A 19,445-nucleotide genomic window follows, 5' to 3' on the forward strand; every position below is an offset into this window, starting at 1 on the left:
GCCAGGGTTTTTTAGGGATTATTAAATAATCAATTTGAAGAAAATTAACGTCTTTGCTATTTTGGATTTTCCAGTCTATAAACGTAGTAGGCCTCTCCATTTATTTAACTCTTCATTTATTACTTTCTTCATTATTTTACAGTTTTCGGCACATAGATATTGTACATGATTTGTTAGATGTATACCTAAATATTTCAGTTTGGGCTACTGTAAATGATATTGTAATTTTAATTTTTATTTCCATTGGAAAATTTGATTTGTTCTTTGCTGTTATATGAAATTATGATTTATTTTTATGTAATAACTTTGTGACAATGCTAAATCCACTTGTTAATTCTAGGAGTTTTTAATTTTTAAAAATTTTTGTCAATTTCTTTCACAACTAACACAGGATCTAAGAGATTTTTTAGGTAGGCTCCTTGAGATTTTGTACACAGATAATCATGTAGCATGACTATTTTTTGGTATTAGGTTTTCACTACAACTTTGTGAACAAAGAACGTGTCATAATGTTTTTCTCTGTTATACAGACTATTCAAAGCTTTTAAATTATTTTTTTCTTCTTTAATTATAAGGCCCTAAATCAAGTAATACCATTATATAAGGCTTTGCATCTCTAACACTCTATTCCAAAATTGGAAATGCTGTCTCTTTCTCCTCCTTCATTTTGACCTCATTTAGATATCAAAGGTTATCCTGATGCCATCTGCACATCTTTGCAGGAAAGAATTTTTTAAAACATTAAAGTTTGGAGATGAGAACCTCATCCAAAAATAGTCACAGAGGCAAATCTTCTTCTCTTGTGAAAAATATGACAAACGACTACAAGTTTCTTTCCAAATACAAAAGTATGCTTTTTATTTAACCATTAGATATTATTATAACCATGAATATATGATTTCATTCAGGTGTGACTTTCTCCAAGATTTTCTATATCCAGAAGCAGAAATATTTCTTCTTGGATGTTCTCATTAGATGTCTTCTTTGCAGAAAAAAAAAATTATGCCAATAGTTATCTCTTCCATCCATCTAAAATTGCCACCATTCACCCACCCAAACTTCCTTACCACAGGCCGGTTTGTATTTGCTGGACAAGTATGTATTGCATTTGTTTATTTTTGAGCTCTTTATTGAGAAATATTCTCCTTTTGAAGTGCATCAGAATCCCAGGATGTAAATGTGGGTATGTTGGTCCAAAAAGCTGCCCATTGATCATCACCATCCTCCACCTATGAGTTACTGGATGACATTTTTTGTCTTTGAAGTTAGCAACAGTATTTTTAACTTATAAACATGGTTATAGAAGGTCTTTCTTTCCCAGCTGGATTAATGCCACATTTAAAAATTTCACAATGGACATCTGCTATCCATTGTCTTTTCTGAGCTTTTGTTGAACTCTGCTATGATCTTTCTGGTGCCAGGATGGGATAAAAATGGGTGTTAAAGGGCAATCTCTGTACAGAAAGAAAGTTGGCACTCTTTCTCCATCTGTGAGATCTGCCTAAGTCAGATGAACTGAAAAGTACTTAACAACCATGTTTATTATTTTAAAAATAACAAAATTGTATAATTTCAAGAGACTTTTACAGACAGAATCTTATATTGTTTAAATGCAGTTAGTTCCATTAACTCAGGTACCTTTCATAAAGTCAATATCAATAACAATCTAAAGTAAATAGAATTGATGTTAATAACAAGATTTTGAAAAATAAATTGGCCTGTAGACAAGTAGGAATTGACATACATTTGTATGATGTTAAAGTAGGATTTTTTTTTTGATGGGGGAAGGCAGATATTTTATTCAGAAGGTAAAGCTCACTAAAGAAAATGCAGCAGAATTGAATTAATTGAATTTAAATTAAAATTTATAATATAGTTCACAGAAGTATGTTACTAGTCCACTTTCTGGCAGATTTCCATTTATACTAGTCTCTAAGCTTTTGAGAATGAGCATTATTAACTTTTGCCTCTTTTCAATTTTTATGTTCTGAGACAAAGTCCCAATCATCCTGCCTTAGTTTTAGCTTTGTCTATGAATAAAAATATATATTTGTTAACCAGAACTCAAGAAGCCAGCATCTTCAAGTTACTGAGTATCTTATCTGCACTTTACCAGAAAAGAAGAGATCAGAGTTTAAATTTTAAAAGGCTGAAAAAGAAAATTAATCTCTAATAGTCAACCTGGGGTCAGCCTACATTCACCCCAATTTTCTAAATCTACCTCTTCTACACATAATGTTCTGAATAATGAGAATGAATCTTCAATCAAGATGATAGCCTTAAAGCCTTCCTTAACTACAAAGGCAAGCAATTTGCGTGGCACATTTTATGGGATATGGGAAAGAAAGAAAGAGTGTATTATTCCAGTATAGAAATAAAATCGGTGGGGGAAGCTATGCATATGTGCAGGCAGGATACAGACGAGATATCTCTATACCTTCCATTAAATTTTACTGTGAACCTGAAACTCCTTTATGAAGTAAAGTTTATTTGAAAAATAAGTAAAATGGCATTTCCTGCTAATCTTCAGCTATCTAGAAATTTCAAAAAACCAGAATCAAAATCCCATAATTATGTACTAGATAAATATAGCTTTTCTTTTTTCTCTATATTTCAAGTCAAAATGACTAATTATAAGCCCTCTGTGTTCTAGGTATGAGCCCTACATCAACTGAGACTGATAGAGAATTCTCCTGAAGGATGATGAAGCTGTACAGCATGTGGCAGTGATAAATACATTCAGCTGACAGTAATAGATACTCATCAACAGTTAAATATTGAGTTTCATTCAGCTGACACTCATAGGAGGAATAGCTTCTAAAACACTCTTCCGTGCAATTACGTTGCTCTACCAGTAAAGAAAAAGCATTCTCCGTACTTTTGGTTACCTCATCAATAGGTACAGGAAACCCTCCTGTTTCCCAAATTTAGGAGTCCATTTTAGAAGTCACAGTTCTGATGTTCCCTTTTTTCTCTGATAGCTAAATATGCCTTCTGTTTTTTAGTGTTGCTTCTTCTGTAGCCTGAGAAGACCCTCCCTCTTAGAAAGTTATTAGTTAATATTAGAAAGGTTATTAGTTAATATTAATGCCAGCTTGCAGACTGGTAACATGAATAATCAAAAGACATAAAAAAGAGGCAAGCCTTGGTAAAAGGAGAAGAAGAAACCAAATATTGTTTTGGGTAAACCTATAGCCTACCCTGTAGAAATAGAGTAGCCCATATTTCTGTAGTTGAAAAGCCTAAGATATAAAATAGTCTCTGATTTCTTCCTTTAAAAACATTCTAACAAAACATTTGACATATATTTAGTTTTAAAGATGACAGGAGGCTGATTTTTGTCAAAATGTTCCAATCCTAGAGCTGAGCTAATTTCCATGGCAGCAATATCATAAAGACAGTTAAAACTGTTTCAAAGGAATATGCTAAATTAAAAGAATATTCTAGACTAAACGAGTCCCAAAGATAACTATAAAGAAAATTGAAAATAATTTTCAAGTCCCCTTTCATCCAGAAGGCTTACAAACATGTAGTGAAATAAAAAAGAAAAGCATCTGTATCTTTTCTTAGTACGTTTAAAGGAATATAGCCAAACACAGGTTACTGGCAGATGTTTTGTTTCCGCTCATTAATCTGGGCAGAAACAGATTTTAGCAATTGAATTTTATTTAATATGTGTGCTTCCCATAATCCTGCAAACACATTTCAAAGTATTGTACTTGTATTGCACTTCCAGGGTTGTTGAGGAGAAAATATGCCTGGCATGTTTTAGAATCAATGTAGCCAATGTTTTGCAAAAGGCACTAAATCCTTGGCATCTTTCCTAAGCTTATTAAAATGTTGTATTTGCCTTTCAAGTGTCACTTTTTAACCAGAGCACTCTCATAACTTTACCCATGACAGCTCCCATGTTTTAAGACAGCTAGAATTTTAATGTTTTATACATATAACAAGGGAATAAATGACCCCTCCATGAATAATTTTCAGTTTTGCAGAATGAAATGATTAATCAGAAAGCTGTGTTAGACCTGCTATCATTGTTTTAGAGATGATAAAAAGAAATAATATTCAAGGTGATATGCCTAACTGGGCCATCACGATAACACTCATTCACTTCAGGTGAGCGGCCATAGATTTTAAAATATATTTCACAAAAGTATAAATAAGTCCACTTGAATTGCTTTTAAAGAAGCTTAATCATGTTACAAACATAAGATTAAAATACAAAATGAACTGACAAAATGGTTCTCAGTCAAATAAATGAGATATGGAGTGAAGCCTGTTACAATGCCTGTGTCTAGAGAAAAAGATGGCACTTACATGAAACATATTCCACATGGGAGTAGAGGGGAGACAGAGGGACACGGAGAGAAATCATAACTAGGTGTGCAATTGTGACTGCATTTGATCTACAGGGTAATGAGGTATGAAATATTGAGATACTTTATAATGGAGGTGTTCTATACTCCTATATTCATAATAAGCAAAGAGGTTGAATATCTTTTTTATGTTGTAGAACAAGATAACATCATGTGCTTCCAGAATTGTCCCCATACTCTTTCTCAAGAGACACTGATGGTCTCCTGGTTGCCAAAGAAAATACATGGTAGGGGAAAAAAATACATAGACTGAACTAAGAAGAAAAAAAAATCACATTCTTTCACCTCTAGTTGTAATTGAGAAATAAAAATAGTCTTGGAGTGAGACTGAGGGTGGTGCCTTCTGTTACTCTTTCCCTTACCACTTTTTACTACCCTCATGCTGTCAAATAAATAGTTATGAGATATTATGTCTTATGTAGCCCAAAATGTTACTTCTCTCTAAGCTATCCATCCTTTAACTTGGGATCAAAAAAAGAAAAAAAAGAAAAGAAAAAAAAATTAAACTGTAACCTTGGCATCAGTGTTAACTTTGGGGTCAGAGCATATCTGGACATGAGATTTCTCAGCACTCATACCTATAAAATTACAAAATCATCCTACTGACTCCATCTCTCAACACAACCAACTCTTCACACACTGACTAGTTTCATTCTTATTTTGGCTACAAATGTGGTAGCTCTGTTAACGTATATGAGGAAAGTTCTACCTCGAGTATAGGTACTAACATAGTCTCTGCATATACAAAAGACAAGAATAAAGCATCTTATTCTACAGACAGGGCTACAGAATCTTGGGATGCCAAAACTGTAAGAAACCTTGAGGGTCACCTAGTTTAAGATGGAGAAATTGATGACTAGGCATCAAGAAGGATTGTACAAGATTACTCTGATCGTGGGAGAACCAGGACTGAATCCCTATGTCCTGATTGCTAATCTGTTAAGATATCTCACTTAATCAGACACTTTTCCAGTTTCATTTCCAATGTTGGGGATAATTCCCTAAACATGATCTGCAATATGACAATATGAATTCTGCTTATGGAATATGTAATGTATCTCTCTCTCTCTTTTTTTTTTTTTTTGAGACAGAGTTTCGCTCTTGTTGCCCAGGCTGGAGCGAAATGGCGCTGTCTCGGCTCACTGCAACCTCCGCCTCCCGGGCTCAAGTAATTTTTGTGCCTCAGCCTCCGGAGCAGCTGGGATTACAGGCATGTGTGCCACCATGCCCAGCTAATTTTTGTATTTTTAATAGAGACGGGTTTCACCTTGTTGGTCAGGCTGGCCTCGAACCCCCGACCTCAGGTGATCTGCCCGCCTTGGCCCCCAAAATGCTGGGATTACAGGAGTGAGCCACTGCGCCTGGCTGTAATCTATTTCTTGAAGATTAAAGAGTGTATATTTCAAGACCAAAGGGAACCACATCTTTTCCCTAATGGTTTTCTCTGGCCACAGTATTTTCATATTTTAAAGTTACTGGATTGAGTAAACCTTGATATTTATTATGAAAGTGATTCCCGTTATTCACCTATTGGTGTAAGATTTCCTAATGGTATAATTCATTTTTATTTCAAAGCACTTTGACCACAAACTCCCAGGAACAACAATATTAAATTCTAGAAATAAAAATACATAAAATGCATACTTTGTCAAACTTTTGTTCCAGAAAAATATTGATTTTTGAGTACTCAACATATACTATGAGGGCTTAAGTGGCAAATCTTTTAAAGTGCTATTTGCATTTTAATAAAACCCAAATTCTGTCTTCTAACATTTGTTAGGCTAAAGTATATGTTCTCATATTATTTGTTATTGTGTACGCGTCCCCTCTCCTCAGCTAGATCATAAGTTTCTCTAAGTGTAGGAATCACCTCATGCAACCTTTCTTGTATTCCTTCCTGCATCCAACACAGAGCTTGCCATGTGGTCAGTGCTTCATATATATTTCTGGAATTAATAGATTTACTACTTATCTACAAGATAAAGCATGTAGTTTCTTTCTTTTAAGAACATAGGCTTCAGAGGCAGGCAATCTTGAGTAGGAGAATACAAATTCATCAGCTGTGTGATCTTGCAGAAATTACTTGATGAGGCTGACAGTTTCTCACCTACAATTCTGAGAAAAATATCAATGATGATAATTACTTCGGAAGCTTATTGTGAAATGAGGTGACATTTGTGAAATGCTTAGCACATTGCCTACTTGATGCAAGGGACATAAGCAATATGCACTTTTTTTTCCCCTTTTGTGCTTTCAAATTAGAATCAAATTATTACATAAATGATGTGGAAAGACCCTACCACAGGAAAACTTTGGGCCATGCAATTGTATGCAATGGGTTACCTTACATCAATTTATTATTTATAAAATAATTCTCTCTCATAGGCGGGTGTTGAACAATGAGAACACATGGACACAGGGAGGGGAGCACTACACATTGGGGTCAGTTGGGGGAAAATAGGGGAGGGATGGTGGGGGGTGGGGAGCTGGGGAGAGATAGCAAGGGGAGAGATGCCAGATGTAGGTGATGGGGAAGAAGGCAGCAAATCACACTGCCACGTGTATACCTATGCAACAATCTTGCATGTTCTTCACATGTACCCCAAAACCTAAAATGCAGTAAAATAAATAAATGGGAAAAAAATTTACAAAAAAATAAATAAACATTGACGAAAATAGTCTGGGAAAGATGGTAAGCTAAGCATACTTATTGCCCTCCTTCCAACTCTAGATTCCTACTACCACACACAAAAGTATGTAAAAAATAGAGGGTAAATTGTAAGTGCACTGAAAAACTTGCGTTAAAAAGACTTTTTTTTTTTTTTAGAAAAAGAATAAATAAAACAAATGAAAGAACTAAAAAAATAACTAAATAAAAATGTTAATATAATCCTCACAAAGCTAATGGAAGTATTATATGAGAATACTCTAAACAAAAGAATTACTACAGTGCCTACTTCAGAGTAGATGCTCAGCATGTGATATTTACTGCTAGAATATTTTATTCAACCAAAGTTCTTCATTAGTATGAACTCAATTAATTTTAACAAATTCATCACCTAAGAGTATAACTAAGAGGTAATATTGCCTAAACATAGTTCTGGTTTCTCCGTGGCAGTGTGTGTAAACCCTTGAATGTGATGTATCTGTGGATAACTTTCAGATTTTTTTCCCAGCCTTTATTAGCATGTCCTCCACTAACTATACTACTGAGGAAGAAGGAGGGATGAAGTGTGGGGCCACAACAAAGAGTAAAGGGAAACATTGAAGATGAAAAAACTAAGTATCTATCTTTCCAAACTTGCACAAAAGCAGAGAATAGTGCGATAAACTCTTTATCCACATTACCCGGTTTCAGTGATTATCAATATTTTACCAATTTTATTTCGTCTTTTAAGTCGGAACTCTGTATGTATGGATGCAGAATTATTTTTAAAATAATACCGGATATCATGTCATCTCACTCACAAAACTCTGGTATGCATTGTCTAATTGATACAGACTTTATACTAACGTATATATCATGCCATTACCACATACAACCCCCAAATTAACACTAATTCCATGTTATCCTCTAATCCCCGGTCCATATTTAAATGTATCTAATTTTTTCAAAACATTTTTACATTTGATTTAGTTCCAGTTAAGATTCCAACACTGTCTATGCATTCCATTTGGTTGCTGTTTCTCTAAAGACTCTTTCATTCTGAGAGTCATTTCATTTTCTTTGTCCACGTGAGCTATAATGAGAGTAAATTTGCAACTCTAATTTGGAGGCTTTGCTAGAAACTGGAAAGGCAGAGAACAACTTAGAATGGCTGATTGTAGATGCTCAGATACAGTGACCATTATTAGTTACATCTATTCAGGGAACACTAATAAACAATAAAAAATAATTTGTACTTGCTGAACATCAATATAAGTTACTGTCTAAAACAAAGCAAAAGAACAGACAACCTAAAAGCCATCTTATTGTTGTTGCTTCACCTAATTCCTGGGGATTATCTGTTGCTTCACCTTTCAGAAGATAAATGATATTCTCTAGAGTCATCCAGGGTGTACCATAGAAATGGTTAATGTACTAGGAATCAAAATGTTTTTTTCAGTGTATTTCTTTTTCCCAGAATTACTCGTCGGTTAAACTTAGCTCCAAGCTTTTATTCTGCAGCATCATCCAGAGTTCATTCTTCCATAAAATTTTAGTTTCAAGGTGAATTTAGCTGATAAACTCTAAAATGAACTGTATTTTTTCACTGTTTAGCATATTAGAACTTTTCCCCTAACCATTCTTTATTACCCCTTAGCTTCTATAGGCTGGCAATATCCTGCATGACACTGTTATTTGTATCAGTCAGTTTGCTGCAAAATAAGGTAGTAATCATTCTATTCACAGGTACCTAAATATTGGAACACAGTATTGAATATGATAATGGGAATCCAATTATCATGAAGGATTAAATAAATGTTAAATATGCCTTTAACAAAGGTTTTATGAGCCATTTTATGGTTACTGTATACTTCTCATTTACGGGAGTAGATTCTTAGAGAAACACAAAGTTCAACCACAGAAGAGCAATTGCTCTCGAGCCACTAGACTATCACCTAGCAAAGAAATTTATCCTGGAATTTACATCTTATAAATTCACATTAGCACTCTGTATTCCTTACTTTACATCCTTTATCCAATATATCTTACTTCTTCATCCAATATATCTCTTAGATTCGCCCTCCTCATCCTGGCATGCAAAGTACTCAAAAATCTTATTCAGAGGTGGAATTTATGAGAAGCTAATAAAAATCTCTGGGCCCCTCACTTGCACAGACCCCTTTCAAGGCCCTGGCAGGGCCTCAGCAACATGTTCACATGGTCATATATTTCTGAAAAATTTGCACAAGTAGCATACTTTCACTACATTCAGTCAAGACCACTGTCTTAATCTACTCTGATTTTGTCTCATGTCAGATGGCATTGGAAGTGGAAATAGAGTCATAGGACTTTTTGCAATCTGGCTAAAAGGAAGTAGACAAGCTATCTCACACTGGCAAAAATAAACTCAGAATTTTCCATTACAATGAGGATGTTGATGACAATTTGTTATGAGAGCCACCAGTACAAAGAGTGTCTAAAATTTGTCATTGTACAAGAAAATTTGAAATGCCAAGAAAACTTTCAGCTCACATTTAAAGAAAATTTGAAAGTTTTACCAAATTTGAAAATTCTACAAATTTACATGACATTATTTTTTCTCTGAATGTTAAATCTGTCATACCTTATTGATAATTAGTTGTGAAACTAAAAAAACCTTTTTTAAACAATTATAAAGATGAATTTTTGTCATACTATAGGGGAAAGGAATCATCTCTCAATTCTTTCCATAGACATTTAAATTACAAAACTATTATCCTATAAAGAGGCAATCGATAAATAGCAGGCAAAACTTATATAAAGAAAAGAATTATAGAGGCATTCAAGTTATAATATAATAAAATATTTGTTATTTTTCTATATTTTTAAAATGTTGTTCGCTTTCTAAAATTTGAAATTTGTTTGCCTATTTTAAATAACTTGCTCATACCTAATATTGCATTCATAATTTTTTAATAGTTATCTTAAAGAGGACCTCATCAAACATAGATGTGCCCCTGATTTGTCCACATATATCAAGCCAGTTTTCATGAGCCGAACAAGCCAGGTTCCCTTTCATCTCTCTTTTTTTCTTCTCCTTCTCCTTCCTTCTCCTTCTCCTTCTTCAGTCTGGGGTACATGTGCAGATCTTGCAGGATTGTTACATAGGTATACACATGCCATGGTGGTTTGCTGCATCCATTCCCCTGTCACCTACATTAGGTATTTCTCCTAATGTTATCCCTCCTTGACCTCCCCACCTGCTGTAGACCCTGATGTGTGATGTTCCTCCTTTCACCTCTTTAACATACCATGTTGACTCCTGTCTCTACATTTTATTCAGCTTAGTTTGTTATCTATTCTTAGTTCACCTAACTATGCAAATATTGTTCTTCAACCTTAAAGACTTACCTCAAAAGCTATCACCTGTAGGAAGTTATTCTTGATCTGATCATCCCTTCGTAGATGCAACTGCTCATTCTTTTTACTGAATCAATTTTTACTTTATATTAACTTACATAGGAGAGAAGCACTATAAGTCAATTCTCCACTGAATTGTGATTGTCTTCAGAGCAGGAGGAAGCACGTTTAGGTTACTTTCTGTGAGAATGCCTGGTACATCATTTTCCTCACTGTGAATTTTCAACTGGTATTGGTTAAATCAGTCGGTGGGTGTTTAGTAAAATTCTATTTTAGAACACAACTGAATTCTGCAACTACAAAGCTATTTTTTCCTGTGTACTCAAGCCCAAATTGATTTCTCTCTTTTTAAAAATTTCTTTCTGCATTATGATAGGATTCTTGATCACTTAGAATAACATCACTCAATACATGTTGTCTTCCCATTTGAACTGAGAGTAGAAATCATGGTATAGAATTCTTTTGAGTCTGGGCGCGGTGGCTCACTCCTGTAATCCCAGCACTTTGGGAGCCCAATGTGGGCGGATCACGAGGTCAGGAGCTGGAGACCAGTCTGGCCAACTTAGTGAAATCCCGTCTCTACTAAAAACACAAAAAATTAGCTGGTTGTGGTGGTGTGCGCCTGTAATCCCAGCTACTCTGGAGACTGAGGCAAGAGAATCACGTGATGTGAAGCCAGGACGGGGAGGTTGCAGTGAGCCAAGATTGCGGCATTGCACTCCATCCCAGGAGACAGTGAAAGACTCTGTTTGAAAAAAAAAAAAATTATTTTGGAGCTCCTCTAGAACCTTGCTATTCAATTTTATTGTTGAAGTGCATTTTAAAGCACATTTTATTTATTTCTCTACTACAAAATATTATATCTTCATTGATGATAAAATGTAACATTCACAATCATTGCCATAAATTCCCAATGCCTGTATACTTATTTACTTAATATTTTCTTTTAACACACTCATATTTTGTAATTGCATAACTTTATTTTAAAAAGAAGCAGCTTGAATAGAAATTCAGCATTGCTAGGCATAAATAACAGGTATAATTTCTAACTAGGTACTTCCTTTTTTTTTTTTGAGAAAGGGTCCCATTTTGTCACCCAGACTGGAGTATAGTGGCAGAATCTCGGCTCACTGCAGCCTCGACCTCCTAGGCACAAGAGATCCTCCCACCTTACTCCCCATCAAGTAGCTGAGACGAGAGGCACAGGCCATCACATTCAGATAATTTTTTGCATGTGTATTTTTTGTAGGGATGGGTTTTAAGATGTTGCCCAGGCTGGTCTAGAACTCTGAGCTTATGCAATCCACCCACCTTGACCTCCCAAAGTGCTAGGATTACAAGTGTGAGACACTACAACCAGCCTCTATCTACATACTTCTGTCAAATGTTCTCACCCCAAGCCTGATTGCCCTCTATTAAAAGGAAAACTAGCAAATGATAAAAAGATGTTAATGACTCATTAGCACCAAATTGGAACTTTCTTTTTGACATAATACATTCATCTATTCATATAATTGATATTTGTTGAGCTCTTACTAGGTACATGGATACTCAAGATACTAGTCTCCTTGGGATCCTACTGAGTGAAGATGTTTAAAAAGCAATCAAATCAAATAAATAGGCAGGTTAATTTGAGCTAGCACAAATTCCTTGAAGAAGATAACATAGAGTAATATTAAAGAGAATCACTTGAATATGAGTCATTTTTTTTTTTCTTTTTTTGAGACAGAGTCTCACTATGTTGCCCAAGCTGATTTTGAACTCCTGGGCTCAAGCAATCTGCTCACGTTGGCCTCCCAGAGTGCTGGGATTGCAGGCATGAGTCATTGTACTTGGCCTAATGTGAGTCATTTTTGATTGGGCAGTCAGAAAAATAAAAGATTGTAAAAAAAAAAAAAAAAAAAAAAAAAAAACTGCTTTATCACTGAGTTATTCTTTTTAAAGGTTATGTCTGTCTATCACTTGAAATTATTCTTGTATACCACCAAGCTATACATCTTACATTTTGTCAAACACAAGCCCATGTTTACATTTGGGAGCAGATAGATCTGAATAAGAATTTCAGCTCTAATACTTGGAAATCTTGACCAAGTTACCTAATCTCTAAGCCTCAGTTTCCTCATCAGAAAAATGAGGTAGAGTCTATGGCCATATCATCTTTAACACACTGAATCTTGTCTGATTTCAGAAAAATTAAGATGAAAAAAATAAAATTTGTAAAAAGCCTACAAATTATAAATTTGATTTAAAGATTAAATAAGAGAAAATAGGCAATATATTTAACAGAGTGTCTAGCACACTGTAAGCAGTCTATTTAAAAAGTCCTACAGTAATTTTGTTATTTAGGAATTATCAGGTCTTTTTGGTATTAAACGGAGCTTTTGGTAGTCAGCATTTGGTGAGGGCTGTAGATTTCCTATGGCAAAACCTCACCATCATGTGGTATGCTACATTGAAAACAAGCCTTGCAAATTTTGTGATGTGCACAAAATATTTATATTTACAAAAACATAACTGCATGCAGCCCAGGTTAATTCCCACTCTCTATCCTGAGACACACAGACTAACACTTTGCAGAAAAGATTTACCCTTGGATAAATGCAATGATATTTCTAGAGCAGGGGCAGCCAGTGTGGTACTCACATCAGGTGGCAGAGTCCTCTGTGAAGTAGATGGATATGGAATCAATGGAGTTTTGGATATTAAGTTCTGCACAGAGAATCATAGTTGCTGGGCTCACAATATTTTTATACCTGGTTATGGTAAGGTCATAAGACCTTATTATCTTTCTAGCCAGCAATCTCTCCTGAACACCATCAATGAAATATATTTCTAATGTATCTTGTTCTAAATACAAATTCTCCATTATGGGCTTTGATTATATTTGAAATCCTAGGTAACTATTTCTAATTTGTAGATTCCAATTTAAACTATTTATTTTTTTATTTTTATTTTTTAATTTATTTTTTCCATAAGTTATTGGGATACAGGTGGTATTTGGTTATATGAGTACATGAGTAAATTCTTTGGTGGTGATTTGTGAGATTTTGGTGCGTCCGTCACCCAAGCAGTATACACTGCACCAAATTTGTAGTATTTTGTCCCTCACCCCCTTACTACTCTTCCCCCCAAGTCCAAGTCCCTAAAGTCCATTGTATCACTCTTATGCCTTTGCATCCTCATAGCTTAGCTCCCACATATCAGTGAGAACATATGATGTTTGGTTTTCCATTCCTGAGTTACTTTGCTTAGAATAATAGTCTTCAATCTCGTCTAGGTCACTGCAAGTGCTGTTAATTCATTGTTTTTTATGGCTGCATAGTATTCCACCATATATATATATACACACACACACACACAATAAATATCACGTGTTGAGCATCTACTCTAAAGTAGGCACTGTAGTAATTCCTTTGTTTAGATTATTCTAATTTAGTGCTCCCATTAGCTTTGTGAAGATTATATTATCATTTTAATTTTATTATATATATATATCACAGTTTCTTTATCCACTCATCGATTGATGGGCATTTGGGTTGGTTCAACAATTTTGCAATTGTGAATTGTGCTGCTATAAACACGAGTGTGCAAGTACCTTTTTCAAATAATGACTTCTTTTCCTCTGGATAGATACCCCTTAGTGGGTATCTAAGGGATAGATCAATGGATCTATCCATTGATAGATGGATCAAATGGTAGTTCTACTTTTAGTTCTTTAAGGAACCTCCACACCGTTTTCCGTAATGGCTGTACTAGTTTACATTCCTACCAGCAGTAAGTGTTCCCTGTTCACCGTATTCACACCAACATCTACTGTTTTTTGATTTTTTTATTCTTGCAGGAATATGGTGGTATCATATTGTGGTTTTGATTTGCATTTCCCTGATCATTAATGATGTTGAGTATTTTTTCATATGTTTGTTGACCATTTGTATATCTTCTTTTGATAATTGTCTATTCATGTCCTTAGCCCACTGTTTGATGGGATTGTGTTTTTTTTTTCTTACTGATTTGAGTTCATTGTAGATTCTGGATATCAGTCCTTTGTCAGATGCGTAGATTGTGAGGATTTTCTCCCACTCTGTGGGTTGTCTATTTACTCTGCTGACCGTTCCTTTTTTCCGTGCAAAAGCTCTTTAGTTTGATTAGGTCTCAGCTATTTATCTTTGTTTTTATTGCATTTGCTTTTGGGTTCTTGGTAATGAAATCCTTGCCTAGGCCAATGTCTAGAAGAGTTTTTCCAATGTTATCTTCCAGAATTTTCATAGCTTCAGCCAATATGAAGTACTTTAAATGCTAATGAACTATCCCTACAGTGAAGTTGTTTTAATTGTGCACGTTTATACTACACTGTATATACTGAAGTATTTTTAAAGTAAAATACTCCATTATATAACAACTTAATAATATTAGTGCTATTTACTATATAATAGATGAAGGTGGAACCTTGGCTGTGACAATTAGAACTAGTTTATAAAAAAATGCAATTGTCTTAGTATTGAGTAATTATCCTATTCTTCCCATCCCTAGTCACTCTGTGAAAGTAAATAAGGCTAATAGGAAGAGCTTCTGAACTCTGTTCACCAATTGGTGACAGCATTAGCCTTCATGAATCTCTAAGTCATGTTGGACAAACAGTAGGTGTTTAATATATTCTTACTTTTGTATGGATGAGAACAGTCCAAAAATACTGATCATTGATATTATTATGATGACTGCTCTGACTTTAAGTGGAAAAAGAAAATAAAAATCAATAGTTTGCTGTCTTTTTCCCTCTGGTTTTACTTGTTTGTAGTAGAAATGGTGTGGTATACAACAGTAATATTAAAAAAAAAAAAAACAATTCTGCCTCTAATTGGCTATGCACTCGTGCACAAGTCACACCTTCTGTGCTTCAATTTTCTCATCAATAAAGTATGGATTATACTCATGCTCCCTAACTGGTAGAGGTGTCTGGAAAAGAGAAGAAAGTTATCGATGAGGATAGGTATTGAAAGTTGTAAAAGCTCTATGCTAACATTGAATGCTATTATTATTACTATTTTTCTTTTGGCATAATTCCCAGTCAGAGAACATATTATCACATTAGCCTATAATAATAGTGTTAGTAAAAATAGCTCAATTAGACATCAGTGGATGGCAGAAGATAAACTACAAAAATGTATCAGCATATGCAGAAGTCATTCATTTTACATAAATGCCAAAGAGGAGGAAGAAAATTCTGTTTTCTTCCATTGAGAAGCTGATGCTATTATTTATAGAACCGTAAAAAGATATTCACAAGTTTTTCATCTCCAACTGCTTATAGTTATATCCAAAATACAAGTCTAGCAGTTACATTGTCTTGATGTTTTTGAGTATTAAAGTATATCCAACAGGAATACTGCTGTTACATAGGTAGCTGCCTACAAGCTGTGTTTTGAAAAGCTCAAAAGGTTCTTTTTTCTTCCATCTTACTTCCATGATCCTGAAAAGTCCAAAACCATTTTCATCAACCTGTATGAGTTTACCTTAGGAAGTTTTGACTGTAAAAGAAGACATACAAATAGCAAACAGGTATATGAAAAGGTGCCCAACTTCATTGATCATGAGAGAAATGCAAACCAAAACTACGTTTAGATATCATCTCACCCCAGCTAAAATGGCTTACACCCAGAAGACAAGCAATAACAAATGTCGGTAAGGACGTGGAGAAAAGGGGACCCTTATACATGTTTTTGGGAATGTCAGGTAGTACAACTACTAAGAACAGTTTGGAGTTTCCTCAAAAAACTATAAATATAGCTGCCATGCAATCCAGTAATCCCACTCCTAGGTATATATGTAAAATTAAGGAAATCAGTATATCAAAGAGATATCTGCACTCCTCTTTGCTGCAGCACTGTTCACAGTGGTTAAGATTTGGAAGCAAACTAAGTGTTCATTAACAGAGGAGCAGATAAAGAAAATGTGGTATATAAACACAGTGACGTACTATTCAGCCATAAAAAAGAACGAGATCCTGTCATTTGCAACAATATAGATGGAACTGGAGATCATTATGTGAAGTGAAATAAACCAAGCACAGAAAGTCAAACACATGTTCTCACTTACTTATGGGGTTTAAAAATCAAAACAATGGAACTCATGGACATACTGAGTAGAAGGATGGTTACCAGAAGCTTAGAAGGGTAGTCAGGGGATTGAACAGTGAGCTGTTTGAGAACACCAACAGAAAGGATCAGGAGGTGAAGGTGAAGAGAAGATGCTCTCGATTTACTTCACCATTTTGCCTGAGATAGACTTTAAAAACAGAGTTAAGTAATCAATTGACTTCGGAAAAAACTTGATTTGCCTCCACTCTCTAAGTGGGGTGCTGTCTTGAGAAGTCCACAAGCATCCAGATACAGGGAGGACATCTATGAAGAGGAAGATGAGAAAGCCCCAAAGGCAAGAAAGAAAAATGAATTAAGCGCAGTGAAAAACTATTCTGGCTTGTTGGCTTGGATTTCCAAATATGTTTCAAGTAAAACATAAAGATCTACAATTTGTGACGCTAATGTGAAAATTTCTCCCTTGGTGCAAACTCTCTTTGGTATTTGTCAGTTGAAAAAAAAACATACTGCTCTCTAACTGTTCGGCGAACACATTTATTATGCTATATAAGACACCATTAATGCAGAAATACTATAATTCTTGGCATTAAAAAATTATATTTGTGATTTACATTAAATTCCACAGCAAGCATTTTGTGCTTTTATTATTAAAGCACTTATCTTAAAATCACTGCTTTATATGGCAGAGGAGAAAAGATTAGCACAAGTAGGAACACAAAGCATGAAGGTGTAAATTACCTTCAGAAGTCAAGCCAATAAAAAAAAAAAAAAAAAAAGCTTAGAAAACAAATTTTGCATTACTTGTCCAAATAAGATCCAAATTGAGGTGTAATTACAAGTTGATGAAAGTTATTTTTTGTGTGTTATATATCAACTGGCTCTGATGACAGCTCCCAAAATTGAAATTCACTCAGATTTGCAGCAATGTCAACACTGCTAGAGTATGTGTATGGTCCTGCAAGGTGACTGTATGAAATGAGCAATATATTTGTTTGGTTATGAATTCCAGTCATATTGGTTTGCTAACAATCACCCCATAAACCATTAAATGATACAAATAAAGACAGAGGAAGGAAACATGGACAAGAATACAAGCTTTTACTCTCATATGAAATTGTGAAAATATCAATTTCAAAGTCTTGAAAAAAGACAATTTCACAAGAGGTATATCAAAAGACTAACTCAAATTCCTTTATATTTTACAACTTTTGTTTTTCTACTACCTAGAGCTACTTGGTATAAGCTAAAGTAAGGATTGTATGTGAAAGGAACATCTAAAGATTGGAGAGACTGTTTGAAAGTGGTAGCCAAGAAAAATTTACTTTCTCTACAGACAAAAGAAAGACCAACTATTACGATAAAATTACCAATCTTGAGAGTAAGGTACAGTCCAAAAAAGAAAGTGTTATGAATTCAAGCTGATAATAACACTTCCTTCAATAAGAAAACATAAAAAGAGTTAAAAAGGGCGGGGAGCGCTTAAGTATGACTGAGATTTAAAAAGTAGCCCAACCTTGTAACACAACCCTGAGATATATAATTCAAATATAAAACCCATTGAATGAAATTAAAACAATATACTAAGAATCTGCAATAAAGAGACCAATGTAATTTGTAGAATATAAGCAGAAGAAAATATGATAAATCTTGCTGTCATTTCTCAGATTGGATAGACAACTGAGAGGATGGCCACCTGAGAGGTGTCCAAGAAAGGGGTTGCCTTCACAATTTTTTGGAGAGTACAAATCATTTTGTGAAAAACATTGCCCAATACAGAACATCCAACAGGGGAGTGTAGGGGAGGAAAGCTGCATCTTGTGTTGTGAAGACTTATCCCAACAGAGTATTGAGAACATCCAGAGCCCGTGTTGTAGTCAAGCCATCTATCACCGCAAGTGCATACAGAAATATGCCCACACATCAGCAAAGCATTTCTTCAAATGCCCACAGTGTAACAATCAAAAAGAGTTTCCTCAAGAAATGCTGAGAATGGGAATTCATATTCCAGACAGAGATGCTGTCTGGGAACTTGAGCCAGGGGCTTTCTCAGAGTTATATCAGCGCTATCAGCACTGTGATGCCCCCATCTGTCTGTATGAACAAGGCAGAGACAGCTTTGAGGATGAAGGGAGGTGGTGCCTCATTCTGTGTGCTACATGTGGATCCCACGGAACCCATAGGGACTGCTCCTCTCTTAGATCCAACAGTAAGACATAGGAGTGTGAGGAGTGTTCACCTTCTGCTTCAGCCACAGACTACATACCTGAAAACTATGTTTTCATGGCAAAAACAAGGACATGCCTTGCTGCAGCAGCACCTTCCACCCTGAGGAGCATTTCTGCAGAGACAATATCCTGGAAGAAAATCCAGGCCTTTCTTGGACCAATTGGCCAGAATCTTCCTTATTAGAAAAGCCAGAGAACTCTCATGGCAGTAGGAGCCGCTCCTGGAAGTCCAAAGGTGTGAGAATCACTAACAGCTGCAAAAAATCCAAGTAACACCTTCTGAGTAGCTGCTATCCTGCACAATAGGGATGTCACATTGCGCTGTGTCATATCTCCTTAGGTTCCTCTTGGCTGTGACAGAGTGGCAGACTTTCCCTTGATTCTGAAGGCCTTGACAGTTCTGAGGTGTACTGGCCAACTATTTTGCAGAGTGTCTCTCAACTGGGATTGTTCCAATGTTTTTCTCATGATTAGATTGGTGTTATGGATTTTGGAGAGGAAGACACAGGTGAAGTGCCATTTTTATCACATCATTTCAAAGTTACATAGTAACAACATGACCTGTCACTGTTGAGGTTAACTTTGATCATTTGGTTGAAGTAGGCTTTGTCAGATTCCTCCACTGTAAAGGCACTCTTTCCCCATCCCCAGCCCCGCATTTTTTTTTTTTTTTTTTTTTTTTTTTTTTTTTGAGATACAG

General features: G+C 35.2%; 1 pseudogene; it reads left to right on the plus strand.

Annotated features, from left to right (window-relative positions):
* The window catches only part of LOC116531928, a 74,276-nt pseudogene extending 55,258 nt beyond the window's left edge, over positions 1-19,018 (plus strand).
* The last annotated feature ends 427 nt before the right edge of the window (positions 19,019-19,445 follow it).

The sequence above is a fragment of the Sapajus apella genome, unplaced genomic scaffold, assembly GCF_009761245.1.
Source record: "Sapajus apella isolate SASKATOON/1434 unplaced genomic scaffold, GSC_monkey_1.0 scaffold73, whole genome shotgun sequence".
Lineage (NCBI taxonomy): Eukaryota > Metazoa > Chordata > Mammalia > Primates > Cebidae > Sapajus > Sapajus apella.